The following is a 17,588-nucleotide window of genomic DNA, read 5'->3' as shown; positions in this document are numbered from 1 at the left end:
TGACCACATGTATAATAGCTGCTTTAAAGTTCTTATCTGTTAATTTTATCTTTGTCATTTCTGGGTCTGTTTCTATTGACTGATTTGTCTCCTGTTTATGATATTCATTTTCCTGCTTCTTCACATATACTATAGTAATTTTTTAAAAATATGTTTTTATTGCTTTTTCAGAGAGAGAAAAGGAGCGAGAGAAACATCAATTGGCTGCCTCCTACACACTCCCCACTGGAATCAAGCCTGCAACCTGGGCATGTGCCCTGACTGGGAATTGAACCAGGGACCTCTCGGTGCATGGGATAATGTTCAACCAACTGAGCCACACCACCCAGGGCTACTATAGTAATTTTTAATTCAATAGTGGACATTGTAGGCATTACATAGTATAGTGCCTGGATTTTGTCTTTCTTTAAACATTGTTAAGTTTCATTCAAGCAAGCAAGTTAATTTACTTGCAGATAAGCTTTTCCACCTTTGTCTGAGTGAGCCTAGAATAGCCTTTACTCTTGGGCTAGTTTAATCTTATCTCTATAACCTGAAAAGTTTGAAAACACTTATTTGTAAAGATATATGCACCCCTATATTCATTGCAGCATTATTCATGGTGGCCAAGATGTGGAAACAAACAAAGTGTCCTTTGCTAGATGATTGGATAAAGAAGATGTGGTACATATATACAAGAGAATACTAATCATTTATGAAAAAGATGAAATACTGCCATTTGTGACAACATGGATGGATCTTGAGAATAGCATGCTAAGTAAAATAATTCAGACAGAAAAAGTTAACTATATGATTTCACTCGTATGTGGGATGTAAAACTGAAAGCAGCAAATGAACAAACAAGAAAAACAAACAAACAAAAACTCATAGACACAGACAACGGTATGGTGGTTACCAGAGGGAAAGGGGTTGGGGGTGGGTAGTAAAGGGTAAAGGGGGTCAAATATGGTGATGGAAGAAGATTTAACTCTGGATGGTGGGCACATATTGCAACATACAGATAATGTACCATAGAATGGTACACTTGAAACCTATATCATCTTATTAACCAATATCACTCCAATCAATTTAATTAAAAAAATATATATAAACAGAGCCACTTTAAAATGGAGTTAGAGCTGTCATCCCAGAGGAACTGCCTTGTACATTTTATGTCTCAAACCCTTGGAATGTAAAACAGGGCAAAATAGCCAACCTTTGGACTGAGCCTAAAGCAGCATTATGTCCCAAGAAACTGTCTGCAAGGATAACAAAAGAGTAGATATTATGACTATCAGAATGAAAAATGAACTATATTAGCTTATTGGCACCAATAGAAATACCTTCTTTCTGTTGAGGTAATTGTTCCCCTTCCCTCTCTCATAAATACCCTTTGCCATTGCCTTCTAATTGGATCACTATTTGGGTTTCTGCCTGAATCCGTGCTTCCCTAATCGGTTTTTTAAAATCTCAAATAAATGCTTGTTGCCTCTCACTTTGGCCTTTTATATTTTGGATAACATCTCTAAAGTGTGGTCTTTCTGAGGTCTCTCTACAAAACGTCCCAGGTGTTTAATAAGGTTTCTTCATTCCAAGTGGTCAAATATTAAATGTTTCCTGACTCTATTCAAGCTCTAGTAGTTGTTCAGCTTACAGTTCTCCTAGTAATTGTTATTTAATGTCTCATGAAGTCTATCCTTAAGCGTACACCAAAAATTCAAGAAGACCTTATGCATATTTCTCTGCTCTGCAAATTTCAGTTGCCTCAATCTTTCTTAATTTCATTTTTTTTTTCTCCTCTGTTACCATAAGTACTGTATTCTGCTTGGCTTTTTTCCATCCTATTCTTAGGTAAATACCTCCAGAAACAAATCTAGGAAAATCTGGGGATCTTCTTAGTTGTTTTCCTTCTTTCCAAGATCATAGTCTTACTGTGCCTATTGTCCAATGTCTGAAAACTCTTATTTCATAGATTTGGTCCAGTTTTCTATTGTTTCTGGTAGGAATGTTAGTCTGGTACCAGCTAATTTTTCATGGCTGGATCACCTATAACATTTTAGAAATGTAAACTTTCTATTGAATAATAAAGTACATATTTAAAAGTGCATAAATCTTAAGTACAGTTTGATGAATTTTCATTAAATAAACACATTAGTATAATCAACATCCAGATCAAGAAGAAGGACATTCATTATTAGAACTCCAGAAGCTCCCTAGTGACCCTTTCCAAACATTAATATCACCTAAGGATATCCAATATCCTGACTTCTATTACTGTATATTATTTTTGTCTGTTTTTGAACGCTATATAAGTGGAATCATGCAGTATACAATTTTCATGTCTGACTTCTCTCAGTTTTATGATTGTGAGATTCAGCCATGTTTTGTGTGTAGCTATAGCTTGTTCATTCTCTTTCTTGTTTACTATTCCACTATGTGAATATTCTAAAATTTATTCATCCTATGAACATTCTTAGATATGTCTTTTGGTGAACATATGGATACATTTCTGTTGCATATACATCTAGGAGTTGGAGGGCTGGGTTAACCCACTCCAACAACCACTAAATTTATATAATTAGTCCAGACATTTCTTCTGAATTCCAGACTTACATATCCAAATTTGTTTGATGTTTCCATTTATAAGCACCTCAAATTTAACATAGCCTAACCATTTTCTCTTCCTTGTGTGTTCCCTAAATCAGTAAATGGCTTCTTAACCCATCTAAGTTACTTAAGGAGTCATCCGTAATGCTCCTCTTTTCTTTACCCTTTTCAGTAAACCAATCCATTAAGTTCCTTGGATTCCACCTCTGACCTATACATGTCTCAACATTATCTCTTTGTATCTCTAGTGCCATTACCCTGGTTCAAGCCAACATCATCTCTGGCCTTGACTAACGCAGTTGCCTCCAAACTGGCCTTCCAGCAATCCCTCTTGCCCTCTTCCAAATTACTACCCACAAGCAGCGAGAGTGAGCTTTTAAATATGTAAATCAGATCTCCATTAGCTGCCCTTTACCTCAGGATACACTCCAAAATACAGTCTACAATGTGGCCAATAAGAGCCTGCATGGTCTGGCTTTTGCTTCACCTCAGCCCAAACATGCTGCCTAACCCCAACCACACTGACTTCTTTTCAGTTCCTAGAGCACACACAAGTTCTCTCATGCCCCCCAAACCTCACACACAATATTCCCTTGACCTTTACCATTCTTTAAGGCCATTTCATATGCCTGGAGCTTAAAAGGCACTTCTTCAAAGGGCTTTTCCCTGACAGTCCAGAATTAATTCATCATCACACCTACTAATTTTCCTTCATAATACTGATCACAATTTATAATCAATCATACAATGATTTACGCCTTAACGTCTCTTGTTGCTACTACACTTCAGATTCCACCCAGTGTTATGTTCACTCCTGTAACCCAATGCCTAACACCGTGCTTGGCACATGGCAAATAATCAGTAAATGCTTGTTTTATCATGCATGGCAGGTGCAAAGGCTGGGAGGGGCCACAGAGCCAGCATCTGGCATTTATTTCTCTGCCAAGGTTAGGTGCCTCTTGGAGTGTGGTGGTAGATTGGGCAGGAACTGTTCTCGCTCCCTCAGAAGAGGCTTTTTCTTCCGACTCCTTGAATAAGGGCCGCATGAGAAACAAAATGCCTCCGGGACAGGCAGCAGGCGGAAGAGACTCGCGTTATCTGTGAGGGACCGCACAGTCGGTCAGTACACAAACTCGCAATCTCTTGGCGCAGGTGAGTTAAAAACTGCCAATCTGTCCTGGAGGGGGCGGGGCAGTGTGGCCTTCCCACAGAACCCGATTGGCCCGGGAGAGCTGAGGGATGGGGGCCGGGCTTGATCCCGCTGGGCGCCAGCCACGTCGGGTGCCGGGCTGCCCCGCCGAAAGGCCACGCCCCGACCCCACAATGCACTGCGGGCCGCGTCACTCGGAGCGGCTGGTCCCGGCTCGACAGGTAGTGACTGGCCCCTCCCAGTCTTCGTTTCTTTCCTCTTCGGGTCGCTCAACCCGCTGGTCGGCCGCTCCCCTCAGTGTCCCCGCCGCCTGCCACGGCCCTGGCCCTTTCCTTCGTGTCTGCAGACCTATTCCAGGGCCGGAACCAAGCCTGTGCCGTGGGGGCGGGAGCCAGGTGTCGTTGGAACCTCGGAGCTCGGGAGGGGCGGGATTGCGGGGATTTCGTCCCCTTTTGTCCCCTTCGACTTGCGAGCTGGTCGGGGCAGCGCGGGCCGCGGGGGCCCCTCGGCTGACCTTCCATGGGCATGGGGCAGCCGAGGCAAGGGGCCGACGGGCGGGGACGGTCTCGGTGGGCTGTCCGCGGCGGAGGGCGTCCCCTGGCGCCCAGGTGTCGGAGACACTGTGACCCTCCTAGGCTGCTTGGGTGCCCCAGGGAGCTTGACGTGGCAGTCTGTTTCTTTTAGGCGGGGTGGGATTTGAACCAGTGGCTAACTTTGCGTTTTGTGGGGACTGAATGAGCCTTGAGTTCGGAGATTTGCCCGCGTCGGCTCTCGGAAACCTCATATAAGACCCTGTTAGTGGCATTTTGAGAAAAGTGGGGCACAGAGACCTGAGCATTGGCTGGACAGATGGAAGAGAGCTTCAGAATAAGAGGCGGGGCCCCAGCTCGCCTGACTCCCTCCGCCCGTGAAAGCAGCTTGGGACTTTTCGGGTGCTCCGTAGTTTCCTGGGTCACCCACCTGCGGGTAGTTGGCTAGCTTGGGAACCAGCCCCTTCAGTGCCTGCTCAGCCAAGGCAAAGCCCAGGGCTAACGAGTCAGCCACCGAACTGGAGATGTTGGGATCCCAGCGAACAGGTGGAACAGTCACTTTTAAAACTCCTTGAATGACTTTTATAAGGTTAGGCAGTACCTTAAACAGTACCTACAATGTCTGGTATATGAAGGTTATAGTTCAGTAAATGAATCTGACATCTGTGACCATACCCTAAGTTAATGGGACATCTGGGCATTTCCTATGTTGAGAACCCATGATCTCAGTTTAGTACTGCTTTTGATGTATGCTTTAAAAAAAAATCTAAATATATTTTATATCCGTATATGAAAGAAGCCCAGTTCCTGTCAAAAGGGGAGGAAGCGGGACAGGGTGTTTGTGACCTTCCTTTCCATGTAGTTGAGTAAGAAGCTTGGATATGTTGAGAGGCAATGCCTCAGAGGGTGGTTAGAGTTAGGCCTGAGTTTAAATCTGTTATTTGCTAATTTAGTTAGGGACTGAATACATTACTTAACCTTTCTGAGCTTGAATTTCCTCAAAGGTAAAATGGAACTGATACTATCTGCCTCAGGTTATTGGAAGACTTACATGAAGTAATGTGTATAAAGTGCCTGGTAAATAGAGGCAGTCAATAAATAATAATAACAGCAAACATTTAAGATTGCACTTTTCAAGTTCTTTGCATGCTTCAGGTTTTTTGCATGTTCCTCTAAGGTAGAAACTATTAGAATATTTAAAATAAACCTATGAGATATATATACTGTAGGTAGCCACAATTTACAGGTGAGGAAATTGAATATAGAAAGGCATAGTTAGTATATGGTGGAGCCAGTTTATGAACCCAGGCAATCTAGTTACAGAGTCCATCCTGTTAACTACTATAGTCTCTTTTATTTTGTTTTATTTTATTTTTTTATTTTTATTTTTTATCCTCACCCGAGGATATTTTTCCATTTTTTTGTACAGATAGAGTGGGAGGGAGAGAGAGGAAGGGAGAGAGAGAGAGAAACATCGATGTGAAGGGACACATCGAGTGGCTGCCACCCGCATGACCAACCAGGGCCGGGGACAAACTGCAACCGAAGTACGTGCCCTTAGCGGGAACCGAACCTGGGTCTCTCTGGACCGCAGGCTGACGCTCTAACCGCTGAGCCAAACTGGCCAGGGCTCTTTTACTTTTTTAATCCTCACCTGAGGAAACTTTTTTTATTTATCTTCAGATAGAGTGGGAGGGAGGGAGGGAAACAAACATCGATGTGAGAGAAGCACATCGGCTGGTTGCCTCCTGCACGACCCCGACTAGGGCCTGGATGGAACCAAAACCGAGGTACATGCCTGTGACTGGAATTGAACCCGAGACTCTTTGGTCTTCGGGCTTGATGCTCTAACCGATGAGCTAAACTGGCCAGGGCTACTATACAGCCTCTTAAAGAAAATGTAAGCTGGTCTTTTTATTATTTCAAAATGAGTAGCTATATAGTTTCTGTATCTCTTGCCCTTGTTGGTTTTATGAGATTGGTGTAGCACAGTGATATAGAAGTAGAAGCATCTTAGGTTTAAGCACCAGTTCTGCCATGTATTAGCAGTGTGACATTGAGAAAGGGAGCCTTCATTTCCTCATCTGTAAAATGAAGGCTATACCTACTCACTGTTTGTGAACTATGAGGTGCTACATAAATGTTGGGGATTGACACATTTATGCATGTGTTGGGGGCCCTGTTCCTAGATGTGGGGATATCTACTCTGGAGCCTGAGGTCTTATACATACTGTTCAAGCACCTATGATAGGAGTATCAAAGGCTGCTGGAGAGGTTGGGGGAGGAAGCAAGCTGCAAAATAAATTCTAGTTGTCCTTGGTACCCTTTCCCTTTTTCTTCAAACTTCTTCCTAAGTGCCTTCCTGCTAACCTGTGGCTGTGTAAAGAACTTCCCTTTTCATTCAGTCTTGTCCCTACCCTGTGCATCACATCATAGCTTTCTTGACAAATAACAATCCCCCTCCCAATTCTCACAGATCTCTGTTAGCACTTTTAATAAAATAGGTACCAAGGTAATGTTTACCAAATTTTGGTACCATCAGATATGCAAGATAATTTGTGTGATAGGCAGATGAACATTTAAAAAATAATTCTGTAAAGTTTTCACATGCGTGTATTTGAATGAAACCCTACAAATTCTCTAATTTGTTAAGTTGGGAGAAAAACCTAACACAGCAAAACTGATTTAACAAATACTATTGCTAAGGGTGGGGGTGGGGGGTCAGTTGAAAGACATGTGAAGTAGATGATAGTACAGGTGGAGTGCAGATATGGTAAGAATTCTGAAAATGGTACTTGGATGACTACAGTTTGAGAAATAATAAACTAAAATGAGTGATTAACCCAGTATGAATGTTTTTTATCTTAAAAGAGGCATTTATGAAAGCATCTTGCTAGAAAATAGATTTAATGTGTACTTATACATTGGATTTTATTTATTACTTTATGAGAGTTTGCCTTCTTGGTACCTTGGGCCCACAGTCATTGCCCCACAAGGTTCTGAGGAAGAGAGGTCAGCATCTTGTTATTTTGGATCTAAACGGTTGTATAGTAGTTTGGCATTGTGAAACTTTCTCTTCCACAACCTTAACATAAATATCTACCCAAACTTACCTAGATTCTAATCATGGGCTTTTTCCTCTAGCAGTTGCTATTGGGGAGAGAATATCAAGTCCAGTACTCAGATTCTCAATGACTTTGCTGCTGTTGTCTAAGGCATATGCAATCTTTTTCCAGTATTAAAGGTGAGAGAAAATGGACCAGTGACCTAAAAATGTGTCTATGGCCCTGATAAAACTACTATTGCTTAGTGATATAGAGGTAAATATTCCCATGCGAGTGATTTAACCTCTTGCTTTCCCCAGTTCCCACTGGCTCTTCCTTGGTTTTTCTCAGCCACCACCTTGCCTGGATTCTAAGGGTACTCTAATCCTAACTTGGCCCTGATGTGGACAGATTCCTCTTTCTGCTAGCACAGTCCAGATAAGATGAGAGTAATTTTTTTTTTTTTTAGATTAAAGAACTGCATTAAGAATCTATGGTAAAAAGAAAAAAGGGAAAGGTAAATATTTATTGAGTTGACAGAGAAGAGATTGCTTATCCTAAGGCGATTAAAGTCTATCTACAGATTAGTCAAGCCTGGCATTGCTCATTGGACAGTCATCCCAGTTTCTTTTGCTAGTTAACTGGTTTGGATGCTAGGCCAAATGACTCTGGGAAGAAGAAACTTTTTCGTCTCAGAAAAATCTTACCTACTGATAAACAGATATAATTATGACAGGGAACTGCTGTACTGTGCGTTTGGCGTTAGGAATATCTGAAATGCAAATTTGTCTAACTGTAATTTTCCAATTAGTAAAGTGGTGCACAATGTAGCTTGCATTGCGTTTACTCTTTTAATTTGAATTTCTTTAATTCTGGTTGTTGCTTCTTGATGGTAGGAACTATATATTCCTAATGTCTGGCACAGTCTCTGGCATACAGTATGTACTGTTAAAATTGCAATTCAACTGATTAAACTCAAAGATGTAATTGGCTTTATTAAGCTAGTCATGAATCGGACAGCATCCTGTCTAGCAACTAGTAGAGTTCTCTGAGGGGTTGCACAAAATGGAATGTTTTTATAGGCAGAAAGGAGGTGGGACTAAAAAGTTAAGAGTGGATTATGTTAGGCAAGGACAGGTGATGGGGGAGTTTACCTGTCAGAACACCTCACTTGTGTGGATCAGGAAATTCCAGACTGATTGGTTTAAAATTACACTCCTGGGGAGATTCTGAAACTAAAATTAGGTTCGGTATTTACTCTAGCTTTGGTATCGGGCTTTTAGCATGAGTGAGCCTTTTTGGGCCTGTGGCTTTTCTTTTTAACAGTACTCAAATGTTTGTTGAATGAATGGAACTTATAGGTTGGTATTCTTTTCTCAGTAAATGTTTTAGAAAGTATGAATTTTATCTTTTTTTCTTTCAAGTTATAAATAAAAGAGTAATTTTGAAGATTACATGAAAATTGGCACCCTATAATAAAGATAATTTCTAACATTTCTATTGGGATCTTAGAAAGACCAGGCATGAAGGAATGCAGTCTACTTTTATTTTATTTGTTTATAGTAAATTTTAGAGAGAGAAAGGGAGGACGGGGAGAGACACAGAATGGTTGCCTCCCTCAGGCACCAGGACCATGCCCCAAACCCACAACCTGGGTATGTGCCTGGACCGGGAATTGAACCCACCACTTTTTGGTGTACAGGACAATGCTCCAACCAACCAAGTCACCCCGGCAAGGGCTAATCTACCTGTAAATACTAAGTATATGGATGTTTGAAAAGTATAGGTGACAACCCTATCCTCATGTTAATTATCAGAGTAGTCCTTTGTATTGCAGTATATTTCTGTAAAGACGAAAGTTTTGTATTTAAACAATAAATACTTAAGGGTACGAAGTGACATTTTCTTAGTCTAAATGTTGACACTGTGATTTAATAAATAAAACATGGTAATAATTTTAAAAGGGGATTATAATATAGCTTTTATCCCTAGAGGAGTGTTAGTGGAATGTTTTCTCTTGCTACTGCTTTAAAAAAAAAAAAATTGGTTGAACAGGAGAAAAGTGATTTGGATGTGTCAAGTTGGAACTTTAAAGAATCCATTATGGTAAAGGCTAATTTAATTTCTGCTGGGTTTTTCTTTTTTTTTTTTTTCTCTTAAGTAAATAGAAGAGAAAAATATAAAGGGTAATGACATATTAATACCTAGAATTCCTCTCATTTTCTCATGAAAACAGGAAATGGGGGTAGTAAATTTCATGCATTAGCATTATTATTTAGGTTAATGTTCATTGTCAATTAGTTACTATCATGAATGGGCAGTTAGCTTTTGACTTCTGTCAACATAAGAAATATTCAAACCTGTGAAGAATTTTTTAGTTTATTTGAGTTAAACTGTTGATAGTTGTCTGGAAGCAAAATTTTAATGGATTGAGATAATGCTCTGGAGAATGGCAGTTTATACCTTATTTTATATATGATAATTAAAAGAGGAAACATAAGTGGATTATATAAAATCTATCAGTGATAGATTAGGGAGGTGGGAGGAAGCAAAGTGGTGAAACCTATGGGATTGGATAGAAAGTAAATTGACAGACTTTTTTTTTTTTTTTTTTATATTGGTGGGTATTGGATATTTTAATAGTCAACAATTAACTTAATAATAATGAGGAGATTTGGGATCTCCACAGAGTGGTACCTGTGTTTTGAGGGATTTGGAAAAAGGAGAAGTACTTTGACATTCCAAAGTTATGTTATTGTAGAAGCAAAAAGACAACAGACAGGTTTAGTTAAGGTAAAGATGAGCTTTGTCAGGGAAGATGCTGGCCTAGGACATGACTACTCATCATAAACTGCTTTTAGTTAAAAAGTTTTAATTTCAGACCATTTTGTGTGGTTATTTTAGGTTTCTGAGTTTGTAAGACTGCCATGAAGGCCTCCCCTAAGCTTGTCAGGTTTAGTATGTGGTCTCTTTTCGTCCACATGTCCCCCTTTTGGTCATAAATCAATCCAAAGGATGCATTGATGACTAACCTTCTGGTTGGATAATGAGGTTCCACCATGCTAGGAAGGTTCATTTTTAGGAAGTCTTGGTGTTAGTATTTGTCTTGCTGCATAGGGTAGACTGCTGGGGATGGGGCAAGACCATAACCTTAGGTGGTATTCAAGATGGAATTATTATTATTATTCAAAATAAAAAGGCAGGTAATTGGAGGCAATCAGATCCTATATGTCCTTGTTAAAAAATATTTTGGGCCCAGCGGTGTGGCCCAGTGGTTGCTGGTTCTATTCCTGATCAGGGCACATGCCCAGGTTGTGGGGCAAATCCCCAGTGGGGGGCATGCAGGTGACGGCCAATTGATTCTCTCTCATTGAAGTCTCTAGCTTTCTCTCCCTCTCCCTTCTTCTCTCTCTAAAATCAGTAAAGAAAAGAAAAAAATAATTTGGATTATATTTAATTTTTGAGCTATCATGATTCAAGTCTTTTTTGTTGTTTAAGTTTTGTTTTTCTGTATTTAGTATAACATTTATATATCAGGAATAAAAGCAACAGTTATATCAATAACTGTTATATCAATTAGGAATAGAAAATGCCTGATCTTAGACAAGGAAGGGTCTGAGGGGAATAAGTATTCCAGTCAACCAAAAAACCTTTTCTATATACTATAATGTGGTTTTTTTTTATTCCTCACCTGAAGATATTTTTCTACTATTATCAGATAGAGTGGGAGGGAGGGAGAGAGAGAGAGACAGAAAGAAACATCGATGTGATAGAGCCACATCGACTGGCTGCCTTCTGCACGACCCCACCGGGGCCGGGGACAAACTGCAACTGAGGTATGTGCCCTTGACCGGAATCGAACCCGAGACTCATTGGTCCATGGGCCAGCACTCTAACTGCTGAGCCAAACCAGCCAGGGCTTATCATAATGTTTTGTTAAGCTAATTTTGTTTTTCTTTTTTAGTCACTATCATTTGTATTTTATGATATGTTTGCTCAGATGAATTAAGACTTTTTACTATAATGGATAATTAGAATATTATTGTTTAGTAGGTGGGAAAGATTAGCAGGTATCCAAGTTAAATTTTTTCAAATCTAATAAGGGAAGGCATCTGGGGAGACAGCTGTCATTTCCACTAGGAAACCATAAGGAGGATAATAAAAATCATGTTATGTATATTCAATTAATAATAACTAGGTGATAAAAGAATAAAGTTTGAGTATTATCGATTTGTGAGTATACAGGCCTCACTGAAGTCTTGAGATAGCTGTCTGTCTCTGTGGTCAGTGGCTTTTCGTTCTTGAGAAGTCTTTGATTTCCACTGTAAATGGAGGCTAGTGTCAGAGACAGTGGCATATATCCATTTGCTGTTAGGCATTAGATAAGGATAGGTCCCTTCCAACACTGTTGGAGAGAATCTTTAATGAATGTCTTTCTCAATGGACAAAATTCTCCTGGTTGTAAGTTCTGGACTTTGAAGTTTTTGTCTTCTGGGAGCATATTGTGAAATGAAGTTACTAATTTATCAGTCCCTATAACCTTACTAATGAGTCATTGATAATAATGCAGAATGTCTGCTTTTAGTTTTCCTTATATTTGGAAAACAAAGATTTAAAAATTAGCAATATTTAAAACAGTCATAAGAATAATAATTATAATTATAATAAGAATAATATAATGAACTAATAATAATTAGTTCAGTTAGTCCCAGAATCCATTTTTTTGTTTATCCTGATTGTCAGTATTTTTATAAAATAAGTTATTTTTTAGTTATATAAATTTTTATTTAGTTTAAAAATATGACCTGTTTAGAAACCTGTAATTTAGAATAAATTAGTCCTTTTCACAAACTTTTCAAAGATGTGACATATTTGCAAATGCATTAGAGTAAAACAATGACCATAAGTGACTAAATTTAAAGTGGGATAGTTATAAATTTGATTCTAATACAATTGATAAAAAACTGTTTTTTGTAAGATAGTCCAAGATAATTTTTTGGTATACAATAATTATTTAAAATAACATATAGAATAATATAAAGTCCATATATATATTTTTCAATATATAAAGAATAAGTAACATGCTAGATTTCAAAATAGTATACATGGCTTATCCAAAGTGTGCATTGAGTATTAGAAATAATTCATGACTCCCAATGTCTAAAGTATTATTGCTAGACACTCCCACAGGGAATCATTACTTTCAGCTTGTTGGCTGTCACTGACAGGACACTTGCTACCCCTGGGAGTTTCCTGTTTGAACTTGACTTTGAATTTTTGCAAGTTTCTCCCTAGAGCAGGCTGATATTTTTAGTATATTTATTTTAATAAAAATATATGTATATAAATAGAACATTAGTAGTATTATTTTATTTGGAAAAGCTTTCCATGTAACTTTAAGCATATTACATAGGCCTAAGTAGTGTGTGTGTGTGTGTATATATAATATATATATATATATATTTTTTTTTTTAAGAGAGAGAATAAATAAATCCTTGAGGTATTTCAGGGTCCACTGGAATAACCCAAAGTCATTTCTTGGTTAAAAAACTTTTTACTCCTGGCCAGTTTTACTCAGTGGTTAGAGTGTTAGCCCTTGAATCAAAGGTCTCGGGTTTGATTCCCAGTCAAGAACATGTACTTGGATTGCAGGTTTGATCCTCAGCCCAGCCTGGTCTGGGTTGTATGTGCTGTGTCTTTCTTACATAGATTTTTTTTCTCTCTCTCCCTCCCTTCCACTCTTATCTAAAAATCAATTGGGAGTTGTGAATTATTTCCAATACTCAATGCACACTTTGGATAAGCCATGTATAATGTTTTAAAATCTAGCATATTACTTATTCTTTATATATTGAAAAAATATATATATGGACTTTATATTATTCTGTATGTCATAATCCTTGGGTGAGGATTAACAAAAAACCTATTTTAATATTTAAACTGTATGTGGATTGTCTAATAAACTTAACCAAAAGATTATGACTTAAATTCTGTAAACCTAGGTAAAAGAAATACATTTTTATGATAATAAGTTTAAGACATTAATTAAACTTAAAAATGGTTTTCGTAGTAAATATTTTGCTCAGACTATAGAATTCTGCTTAATTTATATAAGTATTTACTCTTTTTAGGCCAATAAAAGATTATATCTTAGCCTTGGCCGGTTTGGCCAGCAGTTAGAGTGTGAGTCATGGGTTTGACTCCAGTCAAGGGCATGTACCTCTGTTGCCCTTCAGTCCTCAGCCCTGGTTGGGGTCCTGCAGAAGGCAACCAGTCGATGTGTCTCTCTCACATGTTGTTTCTCTCTCTCCCCCACTCACCATCTTTCTGAAGATAAATGGAAAAATATCCTTAGGTGAGGATTAAAAAAAAAGTTATATCTTAGTAATGCCATTCGGAGACTGAAAATTCACTACACATAATATACAGATGAACACACATTACATAAAGCCATATCCATACTTTGAATTACTAATGTTTGCAGAGAAAATGCAATAATTTTTTTATTTACCTTTGATAATTCTTAAGAAGATTGGAGCCCTGGCCTGTTTGGCTCAGCGGTTAGAGCGTCTGCCTGCGGTCCAGAGAGACCCGGGTTCGGTTCCCGCTAAGGGCATGTACTTCGGTTGCAGTTTGTCCCCGGACCTGGTCGGTTGTGCGGGTGGCATGTACTTCGGTTGCAGTTTGTCCCCGGCCCTGGTCGGTTGTTCCGGTGGCAGCCACTCGATGTGTTCCTTTCACATCGATGTTTCTCTCTCTCTCTCTCTGTTCCTCTCTCTCCCTCCTACTCTACCTAAACAAATGGAAAAATGTCCTCGGGTGAGGATAAAAAAAGAAGATTGGAAAAGGGGAGGGAAGGTCCTAATTACCAAGTAGGAAGATTTGTTGAAACAATAAAAGCCTCAAGGGCTGTGAATGAGTGTGGTGGGGGGTAGGAATAAAAAGGTCTTGGCTTCCATCTAAGGAATTAAGTAATAAGAGAGAGTCGGGCTGAGGTGATTTTTTTTTTTTTTTTTGCGTTATACATTTTAAACTTTTATAAACTTTAAAAAAAATTTTAAATTTATTTTTGTTACAAATGTTTCTCCTTTTCCCCCCTTAGACATCCTTCTCCCCACCCCCAGCATTGTTGCATTGTTGTCTGTGTCCATTGGTTATGCATACATGCATATAAATTCCTTGGTTTATCTCATCCATCCCGTCCTCCTCCTCTAAGGTTTGTCAGTCAGAATCATATTCCTTTCTATGTCTCTGGGTCTGTTTTGTTCATCAGCTTATTTTGTTCATTATATTCTACAAATAAGTAAGATCATGTGATATTTGTCTTTCTCTAACTGGCTTATTTCACTTAGCATAATACTCTCCAGGTCCCTCCATGTTGTCTCAGAGGATAAGAAATCTCTTACAGCTGCATAGTGTTCTATTGTGTATATATACCTTTTTTATCCACTAATCTATTGATGGACACTTGGGCTTGTTTCCAGATCTTAGCAATTGTAAATAGTGCTGCTATGAACATAGGAGTATATATATTCTTTCTGATTGGTGTTTCAGGCTTGCTTCTTAGGATATATTCCTAGAAGTGGAATCCCTGGGTCAAATGGCTGATCAATTTTTAATTTTTTAAGGAAACACCATATTGTTTTCCATAGTGGCTGCACCAGTCTGTATTCCTACCAGCAGTGTACTAGAGTCCCCTTTTCTCCATACCCTCGCCAGCATTTGTTATTTGATGATTTATTGATGGCAGCCATTCTGACAGGTGTGAGGTGACACCTCATAGTTGTTTTAATTTGCATCTGTCTGATGATTAGTGACGGTGAGCATTTTTTCATATGTCTCTTGGCCATTTGTATGTCCTTTTTGGAGAGGTGTCTATTTAGGTCCTCTGCCCATTTTTTAATTGGGTTCTTTGACTTCCTTTTGTTGAATTGTATGAGTACTCCATATATTTTGAAAATTTACCCCTTATCTGATGTATCATTGGTAGTTATGCTCTCCCATATAGTGGATTCCCTTTCCGTTTTGATGGTTGTTTCTTTTGCTGTGCAGAAGCTTTTTAGTTTGATATAGTCCCATGTACTAAATTTTTCCTTTGTTTCTCTTGCCTTAGGCGTTGTATCAGTGAAAATCCTGCTGCATGTGATGTCTGCAATTTTGTTGCCTACATTTTTTCTAGTATTTTTATGGATTCACGAGTCACATTTATGTCTTTTATCCATTTTGAGTTTATTCTTATGTAGGGTGTAAGTTGGTGGTCTAGTTTCATTTTTTTGCATGTAGCTGTCCAGTATTCCCAACACCATTTATTAAAGAGGCTGTCTTTATCCATTGTATGCTCTTGCTACCTTTGTGAAATATTAATTGAGCATAATGTCTTGGGTCCATTTCTGGGTTCTCTGTTCTGTTCCATTGACCTATGTGCCTATTCTTGTGCCAGTACCAGGCTGTTTTGATTACAATGATTTTTTTGGTACAACCTGATATCTGGTATTGAGATTCCTCCTACTTTGTCCTTCTTTTTCAAGATTGCTATGGCTATTCAAGGTGATTTTTGGTTCCATATAAACTTTTGAAGTATTTGTTCTAGTTCTGTGAAATATGTTGTTGGTATTTTAATGGGGATTGCATTGAATCTATAGATTGCTTTGGGTAGTATGGACATTTTAATGATGTTAATTCTTCGAATCCATGAACAAGGTCTATGCTTCCACTTTTTCATATCTTCCTCTGTTTCTTTTTTCAGTGTCCTGTAGTTTTCTGCAAATAGGTTCTTTATTTCTTTGGTTAAGTTTATTCCTAGGTATCCTGTGGCTAAGACTTTCAATATTATGTTAAATAAGAGTGGTGAAAGTGGGCATCCATCTTGTTCCTGTTCTTAAGGGAAATGCTTTTAGTTTTTGCCCATTGAGTATGATGTTGGCTGTAGGTTTTTCATATATGGCCTTTATTATGTCGAGATATGATTCCTCTAGTCTCACATTGCTGAGCATTTTTATTAGAAATGGGTGCTGGATTTTGTTGAATGCTTTTTCAGCGTCTATGGATACGATCATATGGTTTTTATCTTTCATTTTGTTTATGTGCTGTATCACATTTATTGATTTGCGAATATTGTACCAGCCTTGCATCCGTGGGATGAATCCCACTTGGTCATGGTGAATAATTTTTTAATGTATTGCTGGATCCGATTTGCTAATATTTTTGTTAAGGATTTTGGCATCTATGTTCACTAGGGATATTGGCCTGTAGTTTTAGTTCTTTGTAGTGTCTTTATCTGGTTTTGGAATTAGAATTATGCTGGCCTCATAAAACGAGTTTGGAAGTCTTCCTCCTTCTTGAATTTTTTGGAATAGTTTGAGGAGAATGGGTGTTAGTTGTTTGAATGTTCAGTAAAACTCCCCCGTGAAGCCATCTGGGCCAGGCTTTTGTTTTCTGGGAGAGTCTTTATTACATCTTCAATCTCCTTAGTTGTTATTGGTCTATTCAAGTTTTCTATCTCTTCCCACTTCAGTTTTTGGAGACTATGTGTTTCTAGAAATTTGTCCATTTTGCTTAGATTGTCCAATTTGTTGCCATATAGTTGTTCATAGTGTTTGTTAATGATCCTTTGTATTTCTGTGGTGACAGTTGTTACTTTACCTCTTCCGTTTCTGATTTTGTTTATTTGGGTCCTCTCTCCTTGTTTCTTGGTGAGTCTAGGTAAGGGTCCATCAATCTTGTTTATCTTTTCAAAGAACCAGCTCTTTGTTTCATTGATTTTTTTTTTTATCCTCACCCGAGGATATTTTTCCATTTTTTGTACAGATAGAGTGGGAGGGAGAGAGAGGAAGGGAGAGAGAGAGAGAAACATTGATGTGAAGGGACACATCGAGTGGCTGCCACCCGCACGACCAACCAAACCGGCCAGGGCTCATTGATCTTTTGAATTGTTTTTTTTTTATTTTTTATTTGGTCTCTATGTCATCTATTTCTGCTCTTATCTTTCCTATTTCCTTCCTTCTACTTGCTCTGGGGTTTTCTTTTTGTTTGCTTTCTAGTTCTCTAAGTTGTGAGGTTAGATAGTCAATTAGAAATTTTTCTTGTTTCTTGAGGTAGGTCTGTGAACTTCCCCTCAGGACTGCTTTCGCTGCATCCCATAAATTTTGTGTTTTTGTGTGTTCATTTTCATTGTTTTCCAGGAATTTTTAAATTTCTTCTTTGATCTCCTTGGTAACCCATTTTTTGTTTAATAACATGCTATTTAGCCTCCATGTGTTCAAATGTCTTTGCGTGTGT

The 17,588-nt window shown here is 38.5% G+C and overlaps 1 protein-coding gene across 4 annotated transcripts in view; it reads left to right on the top strand.

The window, feature by feature from the left end:
* Nucleotides 1-3,933: 3,933 nt before the first annotated feature.
* SEC22A (SEC22 homolog A, vesicle trafficking protein) overlaps nucleotides 3,934-17,588 on the top strand; it is a 91,054-nt gene continuing 77,399 nt past the window's right edge. For 2 of the 4 annotated variants that reach the window (XM_036243613.1, XM_036243618.1), the window contains exon 1: nucleotides 3,934-3,957. The gene's annotated coding sequence lies outside the window, so the exon portion shown is untranslated. Of the gene's footprint in view, nucleotides 3,958-7,404; nucleotides 7,511-17,588 lie in introns of those variants that run through there. The other 2 variants (XM_036243612.1, XM_036243611.1) reach the window with 2 other exon arrangements.

The sequence above is a fragment of the Molossus molossus genome, unplaced genomic scaffold (assembly GCF_014108415.1).
Source record: "Molossus molossus isolate mMolMol1 unplaced genomic scaffold, mMolMol1.p scaffold_m16_p_5, whole genome shotgun sequence".
NCBI lineage: Eukaryota > Metazoa > Chordata > Mammalia > Chiroptera > Molossidae > Molossus > Molossus molossus.
Note: the sequence above shows the minus strand (reverse complement) of the source record. Positions and strands in the feature narration are given on the sequence as shown.